The sequence below is a fragment of the Pongo abelii genome, chromosome 14 (genome assembly GCF_028885655.2).
Source record: "Pongo abelii isolate AG06213 chromosome 14, NHGRI_mPonAbe1-v2.0_pri, whole genome shotgun sequence".
Taxonomy (NCBI): Eukaryota; Metazoa; Chordata; class Mammalia; order Primates; family Hominidae; genus Pongo; species Pongo abelii.
In genome coordinates this window covers 30,579,621-30,605,305 of record NC_071999.2, presented here as the reverse complement: position 1 = coordinate 30,605,305, position 25,685 = coordinate 30,579,621, and the positions used below count along the sequence as shown (strand labels likewise).

The following is a 25,685-nucleotide window of genomic DNA, read 5'->3' as shown; positions in this document are numbered from 1 at the left end:
ACATTTTTTAGATTTAAAAAAAAAATGGGCTGGGCACGGTGGTTCATGCCTGTAATCCCAGCACTTTAGGAGGCCGAGACAGGAGGCACTCCTTGAGCCCAGGAGTTCAAGACCAGCCTCAGCAACATAGAGAAACCCCATCTCTACGAAAAAATTAAAAAATTATCCAGGCATGGTGGTGCATGTCTGCTGCATGTCTGTAGTCCCAGCTACTCTAGAGGCTGAGGTGGGAGGATCGCTTGATCCTGGAAAGTTGTGGCTGTAGTGAACACTGAACACACCACTCCAGACTGGAAAACACAGTGAGACCCTGTTTCTTAAAAAAAAAAAAAAACAAAAAAAACCAGACATTCTTGTTTTCACAGTGAATTTTATGACTATGAACAGGATATCTCACTCAAATATAAGAATATAATTTTGGGCTCATAAAAATATCGTTTAAGTTAATCAGGAAGCACAGAATTCTGCTGAAATTATTCTGTCTGGAAGACGACTATTAAGTAACATTCATATGCAATTTATTATATGATAAGGTATAAATTACAATCTTAAAGAAATATGTTTAATGAACAAGAATCCTCCTACCTCTAGTAAAATTGAGGATCAGCTACTATTAAAAGTGAGAAACAGGTTCCAGAAAACTGTATTATTGTTCAGTGTTTATTCTCAACAAGTGACTTTTGACAATTTCATAAAGATTTATTTAAGAAAGATGTAGTCTAGAGCCCTGCACTGTGGTCAGATGACCTGGGTTCTAGTCCAAGTTCTCTACTTGTTACCTCTGTGACCTTCAGCAAGACACTTAGCCTCTTTAAATTGCCATTTTCTCATGTGTAAAAAGGAGCTAAAAACTGCATAGCACTTTTCTTATGAACAAAAACACTAATCAACGTAAATTATTTAGCATGGAGCTTGGCATACAGCAAACACTCAGTAAAGCCCATTCTTCTTCCTCTTACTATTTATTCATCAAGAATTTCCCCTATCTGGGCCAGGTGCAGTGGCTCACGCCTATAATCCCAGCACTCTGGGAGGCCGAGGCAGGTGGATCACTTGAGGTCAAGAATTCAAGACTAGCCTGGCCAACATGATGAAAACCAATCTGTACTAAAAATACAAAAATTAGGCGGGCTGTGGTGGCACACACCCGTAATCCCAGCACTCAGGAGGCTGAGGCAGGAGAATCAATTGAACCTGGGAGGTGGAGGTTGCAGTGAGTGGAGATTACACCACTGCATTCCAGTTTGGGTGACAGAGTGAGGCTCCGTCTCAAAAACAACAACAACAACAACAACAAAAGAATTTTCCCTATCAAGGAAAATACACATCTCTTCTACTTCAGGCAGTGAACACATGCCATCATTAGCAATGCCTTCTTTGTTGATGTAATACAGGCACACCTCATTTTATTGTGCTTCACCTTATTGTGCTTCAAAGACAATTGCATTTCTTACAAATTGAAGATCTGTAGCAACCCTGAGTCAAGCAAGTCGATCAGCACCATTTATCCAACAGCATAGGCTCACTTTGTGCCTCTGTGTCACATTTTGATAATTCTTGCAATACTTCAAACTTCTTTCTCATTATTATATCTGTTATGGTAATCTGTCATCAGTGACCTTTGATGTTACTATTGAAATTGTTTTGGTACACCAAGTCAAAAGCATGGTGCACCATGTCAAAAGAAGATAGGCCAAAAGCTAGGCCTCTTGCACCAGTTAGCCAAGTTGTGAATGCATAGGAAAAGTTCTTGAAGGAAATTAAAAGAGCTACTCCAGTGAACACACAAATGATAAGAAAGCAAAACAGCCTTATTGCTGATATGGAGAAAGTGGTCTGGAACCACAACATTCCCTTAAACCAAAGCCTAATCCAGAGCAAGACCCTAACTCTTTTCAATTCTGTGAAGGCTGAGAGAGGTGAGGAAGCTGTGTTAAGTCTGAGCCTTCACAGAGATTGGTTTATGAGGTTTAAAAAAGGAGCTGCCTCCATAACATAAAAGTGCAAGGTGAGGCAGTAAGCGCTGACGAGGAAGCTGCAGCAAGTTTGCCAGAAGATCTAGCTAAGATAATTGATGAAGGTGGCTTCACTGAATAACAGATTTTCAATGTAGATGAAACAGCCTTCTATTAGAAGAAGATGCCATCTAGGATTTTCATAGCTAGAGAGGAGAAGTCAATCCCAAGCTTTAAAGTGTCAAAGGATAGGCTGACTCTTGTTAGAGGCTAATGAAGTTGGTGACTTCAAGTTGAAGCCAATGCTCATTTACCATTCTGAAAATTTATGCTAAATCAATTCTTAGAAATGGAAAAACAAAGCCTGGCTAACACCACTCTGTTTATAGAATGGTTTACCGAACATTAAGCCCACTGTTAAGACCTACTGCTCAGAACAAAAGACTCCTTTCAAAATATTACTGCTTACTAACAATGCACTGGGACACCCAAAGCTCTGATGAAGACATCGTTGATGAATGAATGTCGTTTTCATGCATGCTTATCTAATATCCATTCTGCAGCCCATGGATCAAGGAGTCATTTAGAGTTTAAGTCTTATTATTTCAGAAATAGATTTCATACTACCATAGATAGTAATTCCTCTGATGGGTCTGGGCAAAGTAAATTGAAAACCTTTCAGCAAGGATTCACCATTTTAGATGTCACTAAGAACACCTATGATTCATGGGAGGAGGTCAAAAGATCAACATGAACAGGAGTTTGGAAGAAGTTGATTTCAAACCTCATGCATAACTTTGAAAAGTTTGAGACTTCAGTGGAGGAAGTAACTGAAGATGAGGTAGAAGCAACGGGAGAACTAGAATTAGAAGTGGAGCCTGAAGATGCAACAATGTGCTGAAACCTCATGATCAAACTTGAATAAACAAGGAGTTGCTTCTTATGGATGGGCAAAGAAAGTGGTTTCTTGAGGTGGAATCTACTCCTGGTGAACATGCTGTGAACATTCTTGAAATGACAACAAAGGATTTAGAATATTACGTAAACTTAGTTGATAAAGCAGCAGCAGTGTTTGGGAGAATTGATTCCAATTTTGAAGGAAGTTCTACTGTGGGTAAATGCTATCAAACAGCATCACATGCCATGGATAAATCTTTTGTGAAAGATAGAGTCAACAGATGAAGCAAACTTTATTGTTGTCTTATTTTGAGCAATTGCCAAAACCACCCCAACCTTCAGCAACCACCACCTTGATCAGCCAGCAGCCATCAATGTCATGGCAAGACCCTCCACCAACAAAAAGATTATGACTTGCTGAAGGCTTAGGCGATTGTTAGCATATTTTAGTAAAAAGTATTTTTAAATTAAGACACACACATTGGGTTTTTTAAAGACATAATGCTGTTGCACACTTAATTGACTACAGTACAGTGTAAACATAACTTTTATATGCACTAGAAAACCAAAAAAAAAAAAAAAAGATAGTGTGACTTGCTTTATTGCAGTATTTGCTTTATTGCTATGGACTGGTCCCAAATCTGCAATATCTCTGAGGTATGTCTGCGATAGACAAAACATTAATAGAATAATGTTCTATGCATAAAAGTTAAATGGACTTTTATTAAAAACAAAGAAGCCAGGCATGGTGGCTCATGCCTGTAATCCCAGCACTTTTGCCAAAGAGGGAGGATCACCTGAGGCCAGGAGTTCAAGACCAGCCTGAGCAACAGAGTGAGACTCTGTCACTAGAATAAAAGGGACATATAGGCACAAAATTGGCCAGGCATGATGGTGCATGCCTGTAGTCCCAGCTACTCAGAAGGGTGAGGTGCAAAGATCGCTTGAGCCCAGGAATTGGAGGCTTTGGTGAGCTATAATCATGCCACTGCAGTCCAGCAACAGCCTGTCTCTAAAATAAATAAAGAAAACTTTATACTTTTTATTGTCAATTAGCTTTGTAATTCTGAATCTCAAACAAGCATCCTGAAAACATCTACGCCTTCCTTATCTAAAACAACAGAATGCCCTTTAGAATCTAGGCAGAGAGAAAAAAATTACCCTGACCTGGGGAAATGCCAGCTTGGCAGCCTGGGTGTGTTCACCAGGAAATTCAGGTAAGTCTGGGAAATTCTAGAGGGTGTGCCTGCCAGGGGTCAGTGTATGAAGGACAGAAAAACCTCCTGAGAAGCACGTCACCAAAGAGATGAGACAAAGTACACAGATTTGGCCCAGGGAGAGCATCCAGGTGCTACAGTAGAGGCCCAGTCTAACTCAGTGCCTTTTAGCCCCATGGGCCTCCCCACTGGACTTATGCATGGATCCAAGGAGGGAAAGAGTGAGGAATAAAAATCTCTGAAATGTGGAGCCCATTGCCTGTGGCTTTTTGTAAGAGGGCACAGCATAAATGGAGACATAGATGCTCATCTTAGGAAGGTAGCTTTCTCTAGTTAGGGTTATTTCTGCAGCACACATGAGGATAGACTGGATGCCAATACATGGTTCTGCTTCCATGGCAGGAGGAGGAGAGGGACTAGCCTGACCAATGTGGTAAAACCCAGTCTCTACTAAAAATACAAAAAATACAAAAAAACTAGATGTGCGTGGTGGTGCGTGCCTATAATCCCAGCCACTTGGGAGGCTGAGGCAGGAGAATTACTTGAACCCAGGAGGTGGAGGTTGCAGTGAGTCAAGATCATGCCACTGCATTCCAACTGGGCAACAGAGCAAGACTCCATCTCTGAACAACAACAACAAAAACCCAAAAATTAGAAAAGTGTGGTGGCACACCTTGTATTTCCAACTACTTGGGAGGCTGAGGTGGGAGAATCACTTGAACCTGAGAGGCAGAGGTTGCAGTGAGCTGAGATGGTGCCACTGCACTCCAACCTGGGTGACAGACAAAATAAATAAATAAAATAAAAATAAATAAATAAAAGAGAGACAGACAGAGAGAGACACAGAGATCTGAGGAACGTCCCTCTCTGACCTCTTTGTGGGCTATTCAGCCTTCCTGGTACACTTTGAGTTACATTTTACTTGAAAATGACTAGTTCTCAATCTCAATCCTGCTTACTCTTCCATTCTCTTCTCCCTGCCCTTCATCTGCTCAGATACACTCCTTTGCCTCTGGGATTGAAATCCTTTTCCTACCACTAAGACCTCTCCAGGTCCATCCTTCTAACACCACCCTTGACGTGTCTCCAGCCTCTACTTTGAGTTTAATTCCTGCACTTTCCATGCCCACTCAGCAATAATCTTTGATCAAACCCAGACGAGCTGGGTTCACCACACACATGTGGTGGAATATAGGTCCCTTCTGTGCAGTTCTCAAGCGAGCCAATCGAAGGTATTACTATCACAAACAGTTCCTTATTCTCAAATGGACTATGATTCAAGAGTCTATTTGTGAGGTAGTTATTGGGCACTTAGAATCCATTTTCCCAGAGGAACGATGTTACAAATTATGGTTGGATCCCAGGGCCTGTTAATGCCTATTTAGTCCAGTTGCTAAAATTTACACTACAGTCTCTTATTTTAATAAAAAGCCAATTACTGAAAGTTACAATGGACTTAGCTGTTATAAGAGGCATAAAAAGTCAGGGCTGGAGGTTTCATACCCAGAAAGATAAAAAATATTCCAAAATCTTTAATTAGTATTTTGGTTTTAGGTGTTAATATTAAACTGTATATTTCTAGCTTTTGGTGCATGTTCTGCAATTGTATTTTCCTTCACAATTAAACAAATGCACAATTTAATGTCGAAAGTGAGTGACTGCTACTGACGACTGTCCCCTACCTTCCTTTTTCCCTAGTTTTGTTCTCCTCTGAACTTCACATTTCTTAGCAAGGTCAGCATGGCCTTTGCATTCCCAGTTTATAAATTAAAATTATGTAATCACCACAGACAGTGCCACCTTATAATCTCAGGAGACGTTGTGTATCTGCTGATTCATAGAGGATCCTCAGAGGTTCATCTGGTGAACCCTGAAAGACGGTGGAAGTGCAGCCCTGCTCAACCTAGGAGTACACAGGATCCGAAAGGTGGTTCCACTGCTAATCACTTTGGAGCTAATAAACAAGCCAGGAGAGATGAAAATTTCTAGAACCTGGATGCATTTCTACCAATTTGCAGATGAATGGTTCCAGCACCACTGAAATCTGCACGGGCAGGAGCCCTCTTCCTCTGTCAGCTCGGTGGGGCCACGAGGGATTTCCTAGACGCCATGGAGCAGCAGCTGCTGCAGCCCTCACTTTGATGTCCTGCAAATTCCAGTGGGCTCAGAGCTGACCATGCCCAAAGCAGATGGTTCAAGTTTCATTAGCAGCACTTCAACCACACCATGCTTAGCCTTTGAGTTCCAGAGCAGACTCCCTTCTCCTGAATTAATTGGGCTAGTGAGTATCTAATGATAATGCTCTTTCTTTATCCCACACATTCAATGCTTTTTCTTCCCCTCCGTGAATCTCTTTCTCCTGTCCCCTGTCGACCATCAGCTGTGTCTTTTCTCACCATTGCCCTCCCCCCATTCTTCAGATCATTCCCTGCCCAGCCTCCCATGCCCAGTGCAGCTGCAGTCACCATTTCCCTGCCACTCTCATATTCTTTTTACTATCATGTTCATTTCCAACATAATCACACCTCTTTCTTGACAGCACTAATGCTCTCCATGCTTTTGTATTTATAGAACTTAATGAGTGTAAATGGTAAAATTCAAAGCACAAATATAGCAAATCCACTTTGGGCTAACAAAAGCTGCCAAGGCTGAAGCCGAAGTAATTACATAAGGCCTCCACTCTGGCAGTTGCTGGCGGCAGGTAAAGCTTGTACCATTTTGCTCTGAATATTGCTTTGTTCCAATCTAGGAATATCCCTAAATTTAAAGTCCATAAGTAGATAAGAGAAATTTCTGTTAAATGTGTAACATTTCAAGGACTACCTATAATGCTAATAATTCAAAGGAAGACAGGATGATATCTCCCAGGCATTAAGCAAACATTTTCAAGAGATGTTTGGCTTCTCACCTGCAAGCACCCAGGTGCCAGTTTGGTACCCTCAGGTTATCTTTTCCCACTTACCACATGACATATTTCTCTACACTGGCCATCCCTACCTCCCACAAAATGTTTCTATTTCAAAAAAAAAAAAAAAAACTTTTATCCTTCTCAGAATAAGCCAACCCAATTTATTGAATTCACACATTCACACTAGCATGTAAGCCTCTACAGAAATACTCTTTTGTTAATCAGCTTTATTAACTGACATACAATAAAGCTGACCCATTTAAGCGTACGATTCAACAAGTTTTGCCAAAGGTACAGAGTCAGGTAACCCCGGCCACAATCAAGATACAGAACACTTTCATCATCCCCAAAATTCCCTCCTTCCATGCTACAGGCAAGTCCCTTCCCTCACCCCAGGCCCTGCTGACCTTTTGTCTACCTCTTTTTACTACAGTTCGGCCTCTTCTAGAATGTTATATAAACAGAATCATAGTTTGCAGTCTTTTCTGTGTGACCTATTCACTTAGCCTGATGCTTTCAGATTCAACCAATATTAATGCACATGTCAATAGTTTATTATTTCTGTTGCCAAGCAGTATTCCAATGTATGAACACAGCACAATTTGTTTAGGTGTTCACCCATTATTGGACATTTGGATTGTTTCCACTTTGAGGATATTACGAATAATTCTTCTATGAATCTGTCTGACTGGTCTCTGTGTAGACTTATGTTTATATCTCTCTTGGGTAGAAACCCAAGATTGGAGTTACCCAGTCATACCACACATACAGATACACACAGAGCAAGTGCATGTTTAACCTCCCAGAAACTGCAAGACTGTTTTCCAAAGTGCCTGAGTCACTGTGGGTTCCCAGGTGAGCTCACAGGTGAGCTCTGCCACTGTTCTTCATGCTCACAAACACCTGCATGCTCAGTCTCCTTAATTTTAACCTTCCAGTGGGTGCGCAGTATTAGATTTAGTAGTTTTAATTTGCATTTCCCAAATAACCAATGGTGTGTTGAAGACCTTTTAATGCTTAATGAATGAACTGAATTTCTGTTTGCTGAGATTTCAAGACACACACCATGGGATCATTCAAGAACACCAGGGACATACTGTGTGCATGGGCTTGCCTTGTCTAAGAAGCTCTCTTGCAGGGTAGCTGAGATACTCTAATTTTAGTTTCTTCCTTTCAAAAAAAAAATAGTCACAAATTTCTTAAAAACCCACGTTTTCCTGAAAAAGCATCCCACGCAATGTTAGAGGGCAGATTTAGGAAGTAAGATGCATAAGAGAAAACTGGCCATGCTGTCAATGATCAAGTATCACTTATAAGAAAGAGACTATTTATGCACTCAGGCTCCAGAGCCTAGAAAGTTTGAACACTATTCATTACTACTATTTACTGAAAGAAAATTTGACTAACAGTTGTGACAGGGCTCAAATCATTGAGGTTAAAAAAAAAAACTCTGAAAATATTTACTGTTTTAATTTCTCAAAAGATATTAAATAGCAACCCTAATACACTTAATTTATTTTTCCCCCAAACTAGATTTTTATTTTAGTACTAGGAATCCTCTTATATACTAAACAAACAAATTCTTGAATACTGTTAAATCTCTCAAAAATAATGTATATGTTTTAAGAAGCATTTACTACTTGACTGTGGATCCTTTTTGTAATTTTTTAAAAGATGGAATTCTCCTCAAAATAGATGTTTTTTTCCTAAAAGAAAATTATTTCAAAGTGTGATCTTACTACAAGAAGAATGTGAAATCAGCATTTGCAAGCCACCACTCAGCTATGTATAAAATGACCTCCATAATCCCACGGAACAGTTGCTTGTCACACCATTTGCCCAGAGAAGATCTCTAGAAGTCACTGTGTACTTCAGGGACACAATGAATCACTGCCACATTTAATATCATCACTCTAACTAGGAATAGTTTTACTATGAACATAATAACCTTAGCTTAATTGCCTGACCTTTGGGGATTAACATTTTCAACTTTAACAAATAATGATATAGCTATTCTGCTTACTATTTCTAAAGTCTCCTTGATAATTGGAAAAATTATAAAGGGCCCAAACTGAGCACAATGGAGATTACATTTACAAATGAAAAATGAAACTACTGGATAAATTATTTTCTAGACAACTTAAGTTTACAAAGAGCATTTTTAATGAACTATGTGATTAAGTATATGAGGTAAATTTTACCAAAGGAAGATAAAGGGTTATTAATCTCATTAAGATCTTTATTTGGCTCACAGTGACAAATGTTAATATATATTCTGTCAGCATAAGCAGCACATAAGTGGCACAGTCATTACAATTCTTGAACTACTTATCTGCTTTAAGATAAAACCAGTTTCTTAAAAGACGTGCTAAAACTTTTAAAGCAAACCTCAAAGATGCTGTATAAGAAAATGAACATGGGAGGAGGAGCCAAGATGGCCGAATAGGAACAGCTCCGGTCTACAGCTCCCAGCGCGAGCGACGCAGAAGACGGGTGATTTCTGCATTTCCATCTGAGGTACCGTGTTCATCTCACTAGGGAGTGCCAGACAGTGGGCGCAGGTCAGTGGGTGAGTGCACCGTGCGCCAGCCGAAGCAGGGGCGAGGCATTGCCTCACTCGGGAAGCGCAAGGGGTCAGGGAGTTCCCCTTCCAGGGGTGACAGACGGCACCTGGAAAATCGGGCCACTCCCACCCGAATACTGTGCTTTTCCCACGGGCTTAGGAAACGGTGCCCCAGGAGAGTATAGCCCGCACCTGGCTCAGAGGGTCCTACACCCACGGAGTCTCGCTGATTGCTAGCACAGCAGTCTGAGATCAAACAGCAAGTCGGCAGCGAGGCTGGGGGAGGGGCGCCCGCCATTGCCCAGGCTCGCTTAGGTAAACAAAGCAGCCTGGAAGCTTGAACTGGGTGGAGCCCACCACAGCTCAAGGAGGCCTGCCTGCCTCTGTAGACTCCACCTCTGGGGGCAGGGCACAGACAAACAAAAAGACAGCAGTAACCTCTGCAGACTTAAATGTCCCTGTCTGACAGCTTTGAGGAGAGCAGTGGTTCTCCCAGCACGCAGCTGGAGATCTGAGAACGGGCAGACTGCCTCCTCAAGTGGGTCCCTGACCCCTGAGCCCCAGAGCAGCCTAACCGGGAGGCACCCCCCAGCAGGGGCAGACTGACACCTCACACGGCCGGCCGGGTACTCCAACAGACCTGAAGCTGAGGGTCCTGTCTGTTAGAAGGAAAACTAACAGAAAGGACATCCACACCAAAAACCCACCTGTACATCACCATCATCAAAGACCAAAAGTAGATAAAACCACAAAGATGGGGAAAAAACAGAGCAGAAAAACTGGAAACTCTAAAAAGCAGAGTGCCTCTCCTCCTCCAAAGGAACGCAGCTCCTCACCAGCAACGGAACAAAGCTGGACGGAGAATGACTTTGACGAGCTGAGAGAAGAAGGCGTCAGACGATCAAATTACTCTAAGCTATGGGAGGATATTCAAACCAAAGGCAAAGAAGTTGAAAGCTTTGAAAAAAATTTAGAAGAATGTATAACTAGAATAACCAATACAGAGAAGTGCTTAAAGGAGCTGATGGAGCTGAAAATCGAGGCTCGAGAACTACGTGAAGAATGCAGAAGCTTCAGGAGCCGATGCGATCAAACGGAAGAAAGGGTATCAGCCATGGAAGATGAAATGAATGAAATGAAGTGAGAAGGGAAGTTTAGAGAAAAAAGAATAAAAAGAAACGAGCAAAGTCTCCAAGAAATGTGGGACTATTTCTTGTGGGTGAAAATGTGGGTGAAAAGACCAAATCTACGTCTGATTGGTGTACCTGAAAGTGACGGGGATAATGGAACCAAGTTGGAAAACACTCTGCAGGATATTATCCAGGAGAACTTCCCCAATCTAGCAAGGCAGGCCAACATTCAGATTCAGGAAATACAGAGAACACCACAAAGATACTCCTCAAGAAGAGCAACTCCAAGACACATAATTGTCAGATTTACCAAAGTTGAAATGAAGGAAAAAATGTTAAGGGCAGCCAGAGAGAACGGTCGGGTTACCCTCAAAGGGAAGCCCATCAGACTAACAGCGGATCTCTCGGCAGAAACCCTACAAGCCAGAAGAGAGTGGGGGCCAATATTCAACATTCTTAAAGAAAACAATTTTCAACCCAGAATTTCATATCCAGCCAAACTAAGCTTCATAAGTGAAGGAGAAATAAAATACTTTACAGACAAGCAAATGCTGAGAGATTTTGTCACCACCAGGCCTGCCCTAAAAGAGCTCCTGAAGGAAGCGCTAAACATGGAAAGGCACAACCGGTACCAGCCACTGCAAAATCATGCCAAAATGTAAAGACCATCAAGACTAGGAAGAGACTGCATCAACTAACGAGCAAAATAACCAGCTAACATCATAATGACAGGATCAAATTCACACTTAACAATATTAAGTTTAAATGTAAATGGACTAAATGCTCCAATTAAAAGACACAGACTGGCAAATTGGATAAAGACTCAAGACCCATCAGTGTGCTGTATTCAGGAAACCCATCTCACATGCAGAGACACACATAGGCTCAAAATAAAAGGATGGAGGAAGATCTACCAAGCAAATGGAAAAAAAAAAAGGCAGGGGTTGCAATCCTAGTCCCTGATAAAACAGACTTAAAACCAACAAAGATCAAAAGAGACAAAGAAGGCCATTACATAATGGTAAAGGGATTAATTCAACAAGAAGAGCTAACTATCCTAAATATATATGCACCCAATACAGGAGCACCCAGATTCATAAAGCAAGTCCTGAGTGACCTACAAAGAGACTTAGACTCCCACACATTAATCATGGGAGACTTTAACACCCCACTGTCAACATTAGACAGATCAACGAGACAGAAAGTCAACAAGGATACCCAGGAATTGAACTCAGCTCTGCACCAAGTGGACCTAATAGACATCTACAGAACTCTTCACCCCAAATCAACAGAATATACATTTTTTTCAGCACCACACCACACCTATTCCAAAATTGACCACATACTTGGAAGTAAAGCTCTCCTCAGTAAATGTAAAAGAACAGAAATTATAACAAACTATCTCTCAGATCACAGTGCAATCAAGCTAGAACTCAGGATTAAGAATCTCACTCAAAACCGCTCAACTACATGGAAACTGAACAACCTGCTCCTGAATGACTACTGGGTACATAACGAAATGAAGGCAGAAATAAAGATGTTCTTTGAAACCAATGAGAACCAAGACACAACATACCAGAATCTCTGGGATGCATTCAAAGCAGTGTGTAGAGGGAAATTTATAGCACTAAATGCCCATAAGAGAAAGCAGGAAAGATCCAAAATTGAACCCTAACATCACAATTAAAAGAACTAGAAAAGCAAGAGCAAACACATTCAAAAGCTAGCAGAAGGCAAGAAATAACTAAAATCAGAGCAGAACTGAAGAAAATAGAGACACAAAAAAACCCTTCAAAAAATCAATGAATCCAGGAGCTGGTTTTTTGAAAAGATCAACAAAATTGATAGACCGCTAGCAAGACTAATAAAGAAGAAGAGAGAGAAGAATCAAATAGATGCAATAAAAAATGATAAAGGGGATATCACCACCGATCCCACAGAAATACAAACTACCATCAGAGAATACTACAAACACCTCTACGCAAATAAACTAGAAAATCTAGAAGAAATGGATAAATTCCTCAACACATACACCCTCCCAAGACTAAACCAGGAAGAAGTTGAATCTCTGAATAGACCAATAACAGGAGCTGAAATTGTGGCAATAATCAATAGCTTACCAACCAAAAAAAGTCCAGGACCAGATGGGTTCACAGCCGAATTCTACCAGAGGTACAAGGAGGAACTGGTACCATTCCTTCTGAAACTATTCCAATCAATAGAAAAAGAGGGAATCCTCCCTAACTCATTTTATGAGGCCAGCATCATCCTGATACCAAAGCCAGGCAGAGACACAACAAAAAAAGAGAATTTTAGACCAATATCCTTGATGAACGTTGATGCAAAAATCCTCAATAAAATACTGGCAAACAGAATCCAGCAGCACATCAAAAAGCTTATCCACCATGATCAAGTGGGCTTCATCCCTGGGATGCAAGGCTGGTTCAATATACGCAAATCAATCAATGTAATCCAGCATATACACAGAACCAAAGACAAAAACCACATGATTATCTCAATAGATGCAGAAAAGGCCTTTGACAAAATTCAACAACGCTTCATGCTAAAAACTCTCAATAAATTAGGTATTGATGGGACGTATCTCAAAATAATAAGAGCTATCTATGATAAACCCACAGCCAATATCATACTGAATGGGCAAAAACTGGAAGCATTCCCTTTGAAAACTGGCACAAGACAGGGATGCCCTCTCTCACCACTTCTATTCAACATAGTGTTGGAAGTTCTGGCCAGGGCAATCAGGCAGGAGAAGGAAATAAAGGGTATTCAATTAGGAAAAGAGGAAGTCAAATTGTCCCTGTTTGCAGATGACATGATTGTATATCTAGAAAACCCCATTGTCTCAGCCCAAAATCTCCTTAAGCTGATAAGCAACTTCAGCAAAGTCTCAGGATACAAAACCAATGTACAAAAATCACAAGCATTCTTATACACCAATAACAGACAAACAGAGAGCCAAATCATGAGTGAACTCGCATTCACAATTGCTTCAAAGAGAATAAAACACCTAGGAATCCAACTTACAAGGGATGCGAAGGACCTCTTCAAGGAGAACTAGAAACCACTGCTCAAGGAAATAAAAGAGGATACAAACAAATGGAAGAACATTCCATGCTCATGGATAGGAAGAATCAATATCGTGAAAATGGCCATACTGCCCAAGGTAATTTACAGATTCAATGCCATCTCCATCAAGCTACCAATGACTTTCTTCACAGAATTGGAAAAAATTACTTTAAAGTTCATATGGAACCAAAAAAGAGCCCGCATCGCCAAGTCAATCCTAAGCCAAAAGAACAAAGCTGGAGGCATCACACTACCTGACTTCAAACTATACTACAAGGCTACAGTAACCAAAACAGCATGGTACTGGTACCAAAACAGAGATATAGATCAATGGAACAGAACAGAGCCGTCAGAAATAATGCCACATATCTACAACTATCTGATCTTTGACAAACCTGAGAAAAACAAGAAATGAGGAAAGGATTCCCTATTTAATAAATGGTGCTGGGAAAACTGGCTAGCCATATGTAGAAAGCTGAAACTGGATCCTTTCCTTACACCTTATACAAAAATCAATTCAAGATGGATTAAAGACTTAAATGTTAGACCTAAAACCATAAAAACCCTAGAAGAAAACCTAGGCATTACCATTCAGGACATAGGCATGGGCAAGGACTTCATGTCTAAAACACCAAAAGCAATGGCAACAAAAGCCAAAATTGACAAATGGGATCTAATTAAATTAAAGAGCCTCTGCACAGCAAAGGAAACTACCATCAGAGTGAACAGGCAACCTACAAAATGGGAGAAAATTTTCGCAACCTACTCATCTGACAAAGGGCTAATATCCAGAATCTACAATGAACTCCAACAAATTTACAAGAAAAAAACAAACAACCCCATCAAAAAGTGGGCGAAGGACATGAACAGACACTTCTCAAAAGAAGACATTTATGCAGCCAAAAAACACATGAAAAAATGCTCACCATCACTGGCCATCAGAGAAATGCAAATCAAAACCACGATGAGATACCATCTCACACCAGTTAGAATGGCGATCGTTAAAAAGTCAGGAAACAACACGTGCTGGAGAGGATGTGGAGAAATAGGAACACTTTTACACTGTTGGTGGGACTATAAACTAGTTCAACCCTTGTGGAAGTCAGTGTGGCGATTCCTCAGGGATCTAGAACTAGAAATTCCATTTGACCCAGCCATCCCATTACTGGGTATATACCCAAAGGACTATAAATCATGCTGCTATAAAGACACATGCACACGTATGTTTATTGCGGCATTATTCACAATAGCAAAGACTTGGAACCAACCCAAATGTCCAACAATGATAGACTGGATTAAGAAAATGTGGCACATATACACCATGGAATACTATGCAGCCATCAAAAATGATGAGTTCATGTCCTTTGTAGGGACATGGATGAAACTGGAAGTCATCATTCTCAGTAAACTATCGCAAGAACAAAAAACCAAACACTGCATATTCTCACTCATAGGTGGGAATTGAACAATGAGAACACATGGACACAGGAAGGGGAACATCACACTTCGGAGACTGTTGTGGGGTGGGGGGAGGGGGGAGGAATAGCATTGGGAGATATACCTAATGCTAGATGACGAGTTAGTGAGTGCAGCACACCAGCATGGCACATGTATACATATGTAACTAATCTGCACATTGCACACATATACCATAAAACCTAAAGTATAATAATAATAAAAATAAAGAAAGAAAGAAAGAAAGGGGGAAAAAAAAAAGAAAATGAACATGGTAATCTCAACTTAATTATTTAACTTCCTGACTCTTGGAGATTTAAACTTAAAACTTCAATATTTTGAAGACACAGCCACCGCACTTACTGTCTCTAAAGTCCCTTTGACTCTTAGAAAAATTATAATGTGCCCAGGCTGTATTTAGTCTTGTGCAAACAGCAAATGAAAACAGTGACAAATTTCTGAAAGAGAAATAGTCAAGGAAGATCATTTAAAAATATTCTAAATGCATGTGTGGCAGCTGCAGGCTGTGCAAACTGGCAGTGAAGATCATAGCCACAGGACGAAAATGGGAGCACAGGCTCACATTTGGAACCTGCTGAAGCAAAGGCGCCAGACAGAAAGGGCTGAAGCTGGGCTGTCCCCCACAGGCTCCCAGGCTGCAGGTTAGCCCACAGGGCGTGGTTCTGGAAAGCCCTGCCAGCAGGACCTCCTCAGTGCTCCCTGAATCAGCAGGCGCTGGGGAGTACAGAGAGAGTTATATGAGAGATAAGAACAGCTGTCTACAAATCCTCTGCTATATCAGGAAAATATCTCATGCTCACATAGGACACCGTTACCACATTTAAAATTGGAAATACTTTCTACATGAGAGTCTCCAGTTGGTAATGGCAGTGGCACACTCTATTATACATAAACTTTAAAAATCAGTAAATGAAAAAAATAAGCAAAAAATGTAGAAAACATCTCATTTCCACGGTGGCCTCAGCACTGCAGATACAGTAAGGTAGAAGTCTCATCTTCTCCCTGACACACACACCTGGCTGAAAGGCTTCCAGCTGTGTAGAACTCGTAACAAACTAGGGTGCATGAGGGTGGGCTTTGGGGCAGGCTGGGGCTCTCCTCACCATTGTTTATTCTACACAGACTGGCAAGGAGTGAAGGTCATGGAGATGGATGTTAACACTGAAATACAGAGCAAGAAACAAAATCCTGTAATTAACTCTTAGGCAGGAAGGGCCTATAATGTGCACAGGATCCTAGAGGCCCGAGAGTTTCAGAATGAAACAGCGACACAACAGCACAAAACAGCCAAAGATCACCACATGTCTGGCTGTTGGGGCAGTGAGTATCCCAGGCCTGTAAAGTATGGTGAGCCACAGGCTCGCTTCAGGAAGGTGCTGGAGGGTGGGGACTCTGGCAGGCTGGGAGAAAGCACTTGGACTTCATCCCAGAGTCTACAGGGAGCTTGTGAAGGTTCATATGGATAGAAATAGCATACTTGAATTTTTATTTGTAGATCACCCACCAACAGTATGGAAGATGGATTGGAACAAGGACCCAGCCAGTTAAGGAGGCTTAGAATGCTGGGAGCCTAACCTCTGCCTGTGGTATCACCTCTGCCTGCGATAACAGACAAAACCAAGAAGTGTATTTACTAAAAAGAATAAACAGTGCTCGGTGAACGGTGAGAGGACCAGAGAGGAAATGGGGATAAGTAATAGGCATGTGGCCAGCAGAAAAAGGAGCTAAGAAAGCAACAAGCAAGGAACTGGGGAGGGGTGGGGACCAAGTGACCGCAGATCAGAAGTCGCTGAATATCAATGCCATGGAGAGAGAGCTGGCTCTTTGGTTTAAGAGCTGCCTACTGCTCCCCTTGATGGCAGTGGGAAGGCCTGCTGGGATGGTGGGGGATCAGGAAGCTTCTCTAGGCCCTGGAAAACCCAGAGCTGCTCTCTAGGGACACTGCTGTGCCTGGACAGCCTGATGAGAGTCACTTCCACCACTACGCCCCCATCAGCGTCTGTAAATTTCAAATGAACATCCAGCAGCTGTCACTTGCTCTTTGTGGGTCATATAACCTTTCAATCAATGTTGGCTGAAGAATGGAAAAAGAGATCACCTGGGTCATTTCCTTACCACTCCCACTGGGTGAGAAAAGCAAACAAACAAATCACCTAGCAAACAGCAGGTGCTGAAGAAATGCTTGCCACCCCTTGTTTCGGGACTATCTGCTGCCTCCTGAACTCCTGACCCCAGCCAGAGCACTCTGCTCATGGCCGCTGTGGGCCATGTGCTCTTCTCTGCTCCACAACTCCCTTCTTCATTGGGGCCGTGACAAGGGCCTTCTGATGACATTTTGGAAAGTATTTGAGACGTTAGCTTGGTGGGCCATTCATACAGTCAATAAGCAGTCATGAAACATCGACTATAGGAACACAGCTGTGCACAAACCTCCAAAGGCCCAGCTCTCAATGGGCTTACACATTAGTGAGGGGACAGACACTACACAAATAAAAACAGAACACGGTGTCATGAGCTGTTAAGAGCCATGGATGAAAACCAAGCAGGGTTTAGGAAGCAGGATTCCATCAGAATCCTGGGCATTCAGAGCCGCAGCCAAGAAGACTGAGACTTACCTGAGGGCGGAAGTAGAACAGTTTGTACTTCAGGGCACACAAGGTCCTGATGGCGAATTTGAGTGGCCAGGAAATACAACAAGTAGGTTGACAAGAGGTTAATTGTTCATCCCATTAAAAGAAATATTTTTAAGCCAAAATTTAAAAGCCAAGAGATTCCACAAGAAAACTCTGTTATCTAGCTTCTCTTGAAACATTACAGTGTCTGGGAGTTCTGAGCCCATGTTCCCATTGAACTGTTACCCCTGAGAAATAAACACACATGCTCTTGGCCAGGTGCTTCCCAGTGTCTACTGCCTCCCTGATACTGGGATACTGAGTGTCACTGTCATTTAGCATGTACTGCTTGTTTTTTTCTCTGGACCCACCTCCCCATTAAAAGTCAGAATAAAGATGACCAAGGCAGCTGTAAGTTTCTGGTTTGGAGACAGAGGTCTCCTTGGAGTACTACATCATGTTCCTGCCCCTCAGGCTCGTGCTGCATCCGCTCCTCGTGAGCCCTATTCTCTGTGATTTCCAACAGGACAAAACTCATCCCAAACAGTAGTCCAATCAGGCATCCCAAATATAGCGTGACCCAAACTGAGTTCGTGGTCCCCTCCCTCCCAAGCCTGCATGGCCCTGCATGGAATAGTTATGGAACACCACCCAGAGAAACACAGCAGTGAACGCTTCTGTCTCTTTCAGTCCAGGACAGCTCCATGCTTCCAGGTACTCACACCAAGAATATCAGAATCATTCTTCTTCCTTTCCGTCATACCCCATATATTCAATCAATCAGCAAACAATGCCACCTGTGCCTCTGAAATGCATCTAGACCCTGACCATATCTCACCAGGCCACTGCTAGGGTCACCCTCCCTCACCTGGACCATCAGAGCAGCCTCCTGAACTGTCCCTGGGCCTCCACCCAGCAGACAAACCCTGTTACCATGGAAGGCAGGTCCTGTCACTGCATTCAAAGTCCTCCAAAGCTTCTGGTCTCCATCTGAATAAGAACCAAGTGCCTTCTGATGGTCGGCGAGGCCAAGCACCCCTCTGACCTCGTCTCGTGCCAGACCCCCACTAACTTTCTGCTTTTCTTCTAATAGGCTGACCTGCTGCTCCCTTGCATCCATTCTCCCAGATTTCCACGCGACTCACCCCACCTCAGTGTGGCTTCTTAGGGAGGCCCTCCTGAATGCCCCCACTTAAAATTACACTTCTCCATGCAAACTCCTTATTTCCCTTTCCTCCTTTATTTCCCTTGGGGCATGTACCATGTCCATCTTCTACATCTTTTACTGACACATTTTGCTCACTGTCAGTAAAAGTGACAATGTCACTCCCCACTAGAGAATCAGCTGCAGGGGCCAGGATTTCCTGGCTGACTCTTTCACGATTGTACCTTCAGGGCCGAGGGCACAGCCTGGCCTGCAGAGTATATTCAAATCTTTACCGAATGAAAGAATGACATAAAAAAGGTAAAGATGGGAAACAGAGAGTCCAGTTCAGAGACTATGCCAACATCCATATGTCTAATCGGCCTGGACGGAGGGAGCAGCGGGACTGAAGCCTTTACAGAAGCAAAGGGGACTGGGCTCAGTAACTGAGTGTGAGGCCTGGGCAGGGGCTGTGACTAAGGCTGTCACATCCAACTACAGCTTATCAGCCTTCATGGAGATGGAGGAGGCCAGAGGGTGACAGGATAGGAGGGGTTGGGGAGGAACCACAAACAGGAGGAGTCAATTTTTAAGCAGTTTAATTAAATGAGTTGATTAATCTATACATTAATACATTCTTCTCAGGTATAATTCAAAGCCTAATAAACTCTTCCAAGACAACTTTCAAAGTTTAAATTATTTCTAAAAGTAATAAGCCCAAGACTCAAAAGAGCGCAAATTTACTCAGTATATACACTACAGGTTACACTCCATCCTCCAGAACAAAAGGAAAGTTACAAACACCAGGAATAAGTGGGAAATGATGATTTGCAGAAGATCAGAGTGTCCCCAGTGCTTGAAACTATGTGGAGAACAAAAAAAAGAGAAGTGTCTCTGTTTTCCAGACTTACATTTAATAGGTTCTAAATCCAGCACAGATTTGACCTTTGCTTTAAATAGATTTTCTTGGAGAGGAGGGAAGAAAACATTGATTCATCCGAGACTCCTGAACGACCTACTGTTCACATTACTTGGAATAAATTCTGCTTTAAATCAGAATTCTTGAGACACAGAAATAAATATACCAAGAGGTTTCTAATTTTGTGCTTTCACCAACTGATTATTTTCATTCACAACAGTGGACGAACTCGATATGGTCTTTCCATGGAGGCCGAGCAGAGCACACGGCAGAATCAATCAGATCAATGCAACCAGGCTCAGCCTTCAGCTTGTCTTGAGATCAACACTTCCAATTGAAAAAATAAGAGAAGTATGTGAAATGGAGATGACTATTCAGGGCTTTCCAAGGCCTGAGTTAATTTAGCAACATTTGAGGAATAAAGGAAACGCAGGAGCAAAAATATTTCCAGAAAGACTGAAAAAGGTTAAACCAGAATCATTCACTACTAGGACTGTTCACACAGTAAACTGAAACATACAAACTTCCCACTCTGCTAAGCGCAGTCAATAAGATCAATGTCACACACTCAAGGGCTAACTGGCTGGTTAATAATATTATCCTGGGTGGAAGCCTTTTTATTATATCCTATTCGTTAGCAATTTTGTTTCCTCTCAAACCTTTTAAGCATCTCATTGTTCATTTTATATCACAGTCATAAGACAGCTGGAGAAACAAATAAAAATAGAAATAAAATAGAAATCTGCTTTATTATTTGATTCTCTTTAAGGAAGAAATATGAAAATGTACTTTGTGTTTGTGTACCATGCAAATAAATGACCTAAGGGCACCAGGCAGGTAAAAAAGATATGCCAGGACATTAGGAGTAGTGAGGACTGTGGCCAGTTGGAAAGTGCCTGCCCCCACCTAACGATATTCACAGTGCAGTCCGAACAAAACACCACTGCAGGCTAAACTTGGCCTTCTTGACCATCAATTTGCCACAAAATTAAGAATGACTAGAGACTCATAATAAAAAAAAAAAAAAAAGGAAATGATGGTTTGGATAACATTTTGTTGTTGTTGTTGAAACTCTGAACAACACTTGAACAGGCTTTCACGGAAGCCTCCATTTGTAATTCCACATGGCTCCTACCTCCCCCTACTGGTTAAAGGAAAGCAAGGGCATCCCGGCACTTCAGTTGAGACGAGAATTCATTTCTGCCAACAATCATTTCAGAACTCTAATGACAAGAATAAAATACAAATGTGTAGACTGAAACCCACAGAAGTATTAGTCCACACGCATAAAACTACATACAAAATCTCGTAGAATTATATGACTCTACTATGAAATCACTCATGTTAAGAAACTTATGTGTCTAGAACACTAACAAGCAAGAGGACCAACTGCAGTCCACGGGGACAGTGGTGATGTAGGAACTGCATACAAATCGCTCACTACAGTCTCAACCACAACCTCACCTTGGATGTTGCAGCTGCTACAGGCTTAATGTCTAACGGCAATGTGCTAAGGTGAGGCCCCTCCTTCCAAGTTGTTTCCTGGTCTATTTCATCCCATACACCATTACTAAAATAACCTCAAATTGTAATATCAGCAAGTCATTTTTCTGTTTATGATCTTTCACTCTCTATGTATATCTTATCAAATGCAATACTTAGAGATCCAATTAATGCTTACTTTCTGGGGTTGTTTTATGTTTTACATTATTAAAGCTTTCAACCTTTTATGGTAAATGACCACAGAATCTCTCTCTAATTGCATGAAGAATTTTTTCCTGAAAACCCAAAGCAAGCCTATTAGGTGTAAAAGAAGGCCATAAATGTATGTGAAACCAGCCAGAAGGGAACTGGCTTATACTGCAGGCCAACCCTGAGCTCCAACCCCTGTGAGAGCACTACCTCATAGTCCTAAAAGTAATCTACCCACCTGGGGCAGGCGGGGTGGGGAGTTCAGGGGACGCTTTAATGTTGTTGTAAACCAATACACATATGTGAATCCTCAGGGTAGGCCTAGCAGTACAAGAACTTTGGGGAAAGACATCCTGCAGCTGAGAACCAGGTTCAACATTCTTCGGGCTGTAACTCAATCGGCCAGCCTGCAGAAACAGCAAATAACGGCTTTCTGGAGAAAGCGAGCAGAGAAGCCTTCCAGAGAATCAGTGGTGTGCCCTGTCAAGAGAAAATAACTTGCAATAAAGGAGGTGGGGAAAATTACTCTCGTATGAGCTTTAAGAGTCTTCATGACAGATGAGGAGAACTGTGGCCAATTAAAGCAGTGCACCAACTAAGAAAAACAACTGCCGGGGAGCGTGCCAGGCTGCTCCAGCCTCTCAGGCTGGAAAATGACTGAAGTCCCAGACTCAGACTCGGGAAGGATTTTATACCTGATTATCATCTCCCAAAACTATAAGTTGTTTGCAGAGGAGGGGGGAGGCACGATCCGATTAACAGGGAAACCCACAATAAGAGTGGAAGGTCGAGAAGATGGGCCATGGCAATGGAGTGTGGCTAACAGATAACAGCAAGTTCATGAAAGCTGCATGGCACTTCTTACTACAAAAAAAGAGTCTGAATCACAGAGAATGGTGACCGCGGGGTTTTTGGTGTTTTTTTTTTTTTTAATTTTGCTTTTCTTCCACTATAGTTATGCACAGAAATGGATACACAGTAATTTTGTTTCTATCTGACACATTTTTCTTCGGTGCATCAGCCAAGGACCACAGTGCTGTCTCAGCCTGGGTTCTACTCCAATGCCGTCACCCGACGGGAACCCATCACTCTGTCAGTTACAGGGCAAACCAGACCACATCCAAGGCAGTCAGTCCCAAGTCTTCCTTTGTTCTCAACAATTTTCAAGGACAGATAAGAATGGAACAAACCACTGAGGGTTGTTTCCCACCCCCAACAACATCTAAGATGATCATTTTCACACATCTTTGGCACATAAATCATTTGGAGGTGTTTTCAAAGAGTTGTCTGTTTTGTTTTGGTAGAGAGAGGGAGCTAAAAAGAGAAAAATTAAATACTCATATCTAAGAAGGAGGAAAGAAACCTGTCCACGAGTTCAGACTACCTCTATTTCTCTTTTTCCACCAGGAGCCATTTTTTGTTGTTGTGGGAGCAGCCATTCCCATAATCTGCCTGGAGACGTCTCAGACCAGCTCTCTGCCTGCACGTTTCCCTGCATGGACTGAACAAAAGGCACCAATGCCCTAACCCTGCAGCATCAGGACTGGAGAGTACACACAGCACGTGCCATCATCCAGAATTATATACCTGCCAACTCCTGAAGAGTGTGGAAAAATTAAAGTAAACACTATGGGGTACGCAAACATTTAATTTTACACTCAATATGGGAAAAATCTTCTAAAACGTTAGCATTAATCCCAAAATCACTTTCCAATGCAGGAGAAGCTCCAGGCTAACAAATTAAAAACATTTATTTTCATCAAATCCAAACTGGAGTCATGGGAGAGGGACAGACAGTCAAGCATGCTGGGTGTCTGGACACTCCCTACATCCTCAATATTGTCAAGTCTGTTTCCTTGAACCCAGATTTTTCTTTGCTTTCTTTTCTCTAAACAGTTTCCCAAACCCTTCAAAGACTTTTCTCCAGAAAGCCATTCTAGAATTTCTGGTTTTCCGAGAGGACCTTGCAAAAGGAATTAGTCACTTCAATTCCAATTGTTTCCCTCTCTTCAGAAAAATATACTGAGCTATATTGTTTGATTGAGTTGTCTGCAATTAGAATTCTTTTGGGTAGGGAGTGGGAAGCACCTTGACCCAATTCAACCTGAAGTCCTCCATGCTATTCAAATATACAGTGTCCCTTTTATAATATCTCTAAAAGAAACCAAGCACCCACACCAAGTAAACCTAAACCCAAATGCCAGGAACTGACAGGCCCGGGCCGCTGAGATAAATACAAACATGGCTGTAGAGGGCACCTTGATGGCAATGGCAAAAGCCTCTCACTTTGCTTTCAAAGAGATTGACATACAAGGAGCCTTAGGATGAGATGAGCAGATAGCTATGAAGGCTACAGAACACTCCAGAACATTCCCCTTCTGTTTTCTTCACTCTATCTCTCCATGTTGTTCTCCAAATTTTCAGCATTGCATCTGTGATTCTACCACCCTGGTCTCCATGATCTTCGTTTCTGCTTCCCCTGAGCCATGGTGTCAGTTTCCCAGGGCTGTAACAACCAAGTACCACGAACTGGGTGGCTTCAAACAACAGAAAAGTACTCTCCCACAGCTCCTGGGGCAAGAAATCTGAATTCAAGGTAGCCACACTCCCTCTGAAACCTGTAGGGAGGATCCTTTCCTAGCCTCTTCCCCACTTCTGGTGACTGGCTGCCAATTCCTTAGTACACAACTACAGCTAACTTCCATCTCGGCCTCCATCATTGCATGGTGATCTCCCTATATGTGTGCATCTCTTCTCTCTTCTTAGAAGAACATCAATCATTGCATGAAAGCCTCAACTTATGAACTCATCTTAACTAATCTGCCATGATTCTATTTCCAAATCAGGTCACATTCTAAGATACTGTGCAGGGGGGTTTAGGACTCAACAACTCAACGTATCTTTTCAAGGATGCAATCCAACTCACAAAAGCCACACAATTAGCACAGTCACACCCAAGAACGTAGAGCATGAAATTTCTCTCCTGTTCAATTTCTGCCCCCACTTTAATTCCACCTGTCTTGTTTTGCAAAAGTGTTTTGTTCTAGAAGCTACTGTGAATCACTCTAGACTGGTATTCCTCAGCTTAACCCACCTCTCCAACCACCTTGAACTTCATGAAGACTGATGCTGTCTTAATCCCCTTGACCTCCTATTTTTCCTAATCCACAATCAACAATCTATGTTCTCAACTCAATCTATAGAGCATCAAAGGAGAAAGACACTGACAATATCAACTGGTCTCTTCATGTCACTAACCTGGAATGGGCCCAGGGTGGTATCCTTCACCCAGGCCTCTCCAGATCATCCTTAACAATGACTACCTTTGTTTCAGGGCACTGATTCATTATTTCAAAATTACATATTCAAATCTTTACTGTGTGCCAGTAGACATTTAGCTTATGTTCAGGTGTCTATGGTACACAAGATTAATACAATCCCTAAACTCCAAGAATTGAAAGTATGTGAAAAATATGAACACATAAACATGTGGTGCTGACAGTCATAAGTGTCATGGCCACCATACAAGCAGTAAGAAAACTACGTTTACCTTGAGGAAGACCTAACACCCAAGGAAGTCAAATCGCATTATCTGCCCCAAAGTTTATCCCTGGCCTTCTTCTAATGCTACATGGCTGCCTGGGTGATAACATTCTATTGCAAAACCTCAAACACTGCTTCTGGTGGCTGGCTTCCAAACCCAGTCTCAATTTTTTCTCTGTGCTTACAACCAGAATGTCCTGTTACCATTTTTTATCAGGATGTTCCAGTAGTACAGAGAATTTAATAAGTCCAAAACAAAGCCTATCATCTTGATTTCCAGTATTTCCCTCTTTCTGCCTCTAGGTTAATGTTTCCACCATTCTCTCAACCATTCAAATCCAGAATCCTACTATCTTTTACAAGCCTTCATTCTCCTTCATCCTATTGCCTTCCTCCCTTTGCTTACCTGGTTTCCAAGTGTGATTTTAAAATTCTTACTAGAAGCCTTTATTTCTGTTGTCTCCCTAATTTTTCCATTATCATATTCTTGATTCATGTTGTCATTAACTCACAGTGATTACTGGAAAGACATCTTCACTGAG

The 25,685-nt window shown here is 42.0% G+C and overlaps 1 protein-coding gene across 6 annotated transcripts in view; it reads right to left on the bottom strand.

The window, feature by feature from the left end:
• The window catches only part of ATP8A2 (ATPase phospholipid transporting 8A2), a 663,838-nt gene that overhangs the window by 327,739 nt on the left and 310,414 nt on the right, over positions 1-25,685 (bottom strand). The window lies entirely within an intron of this gene.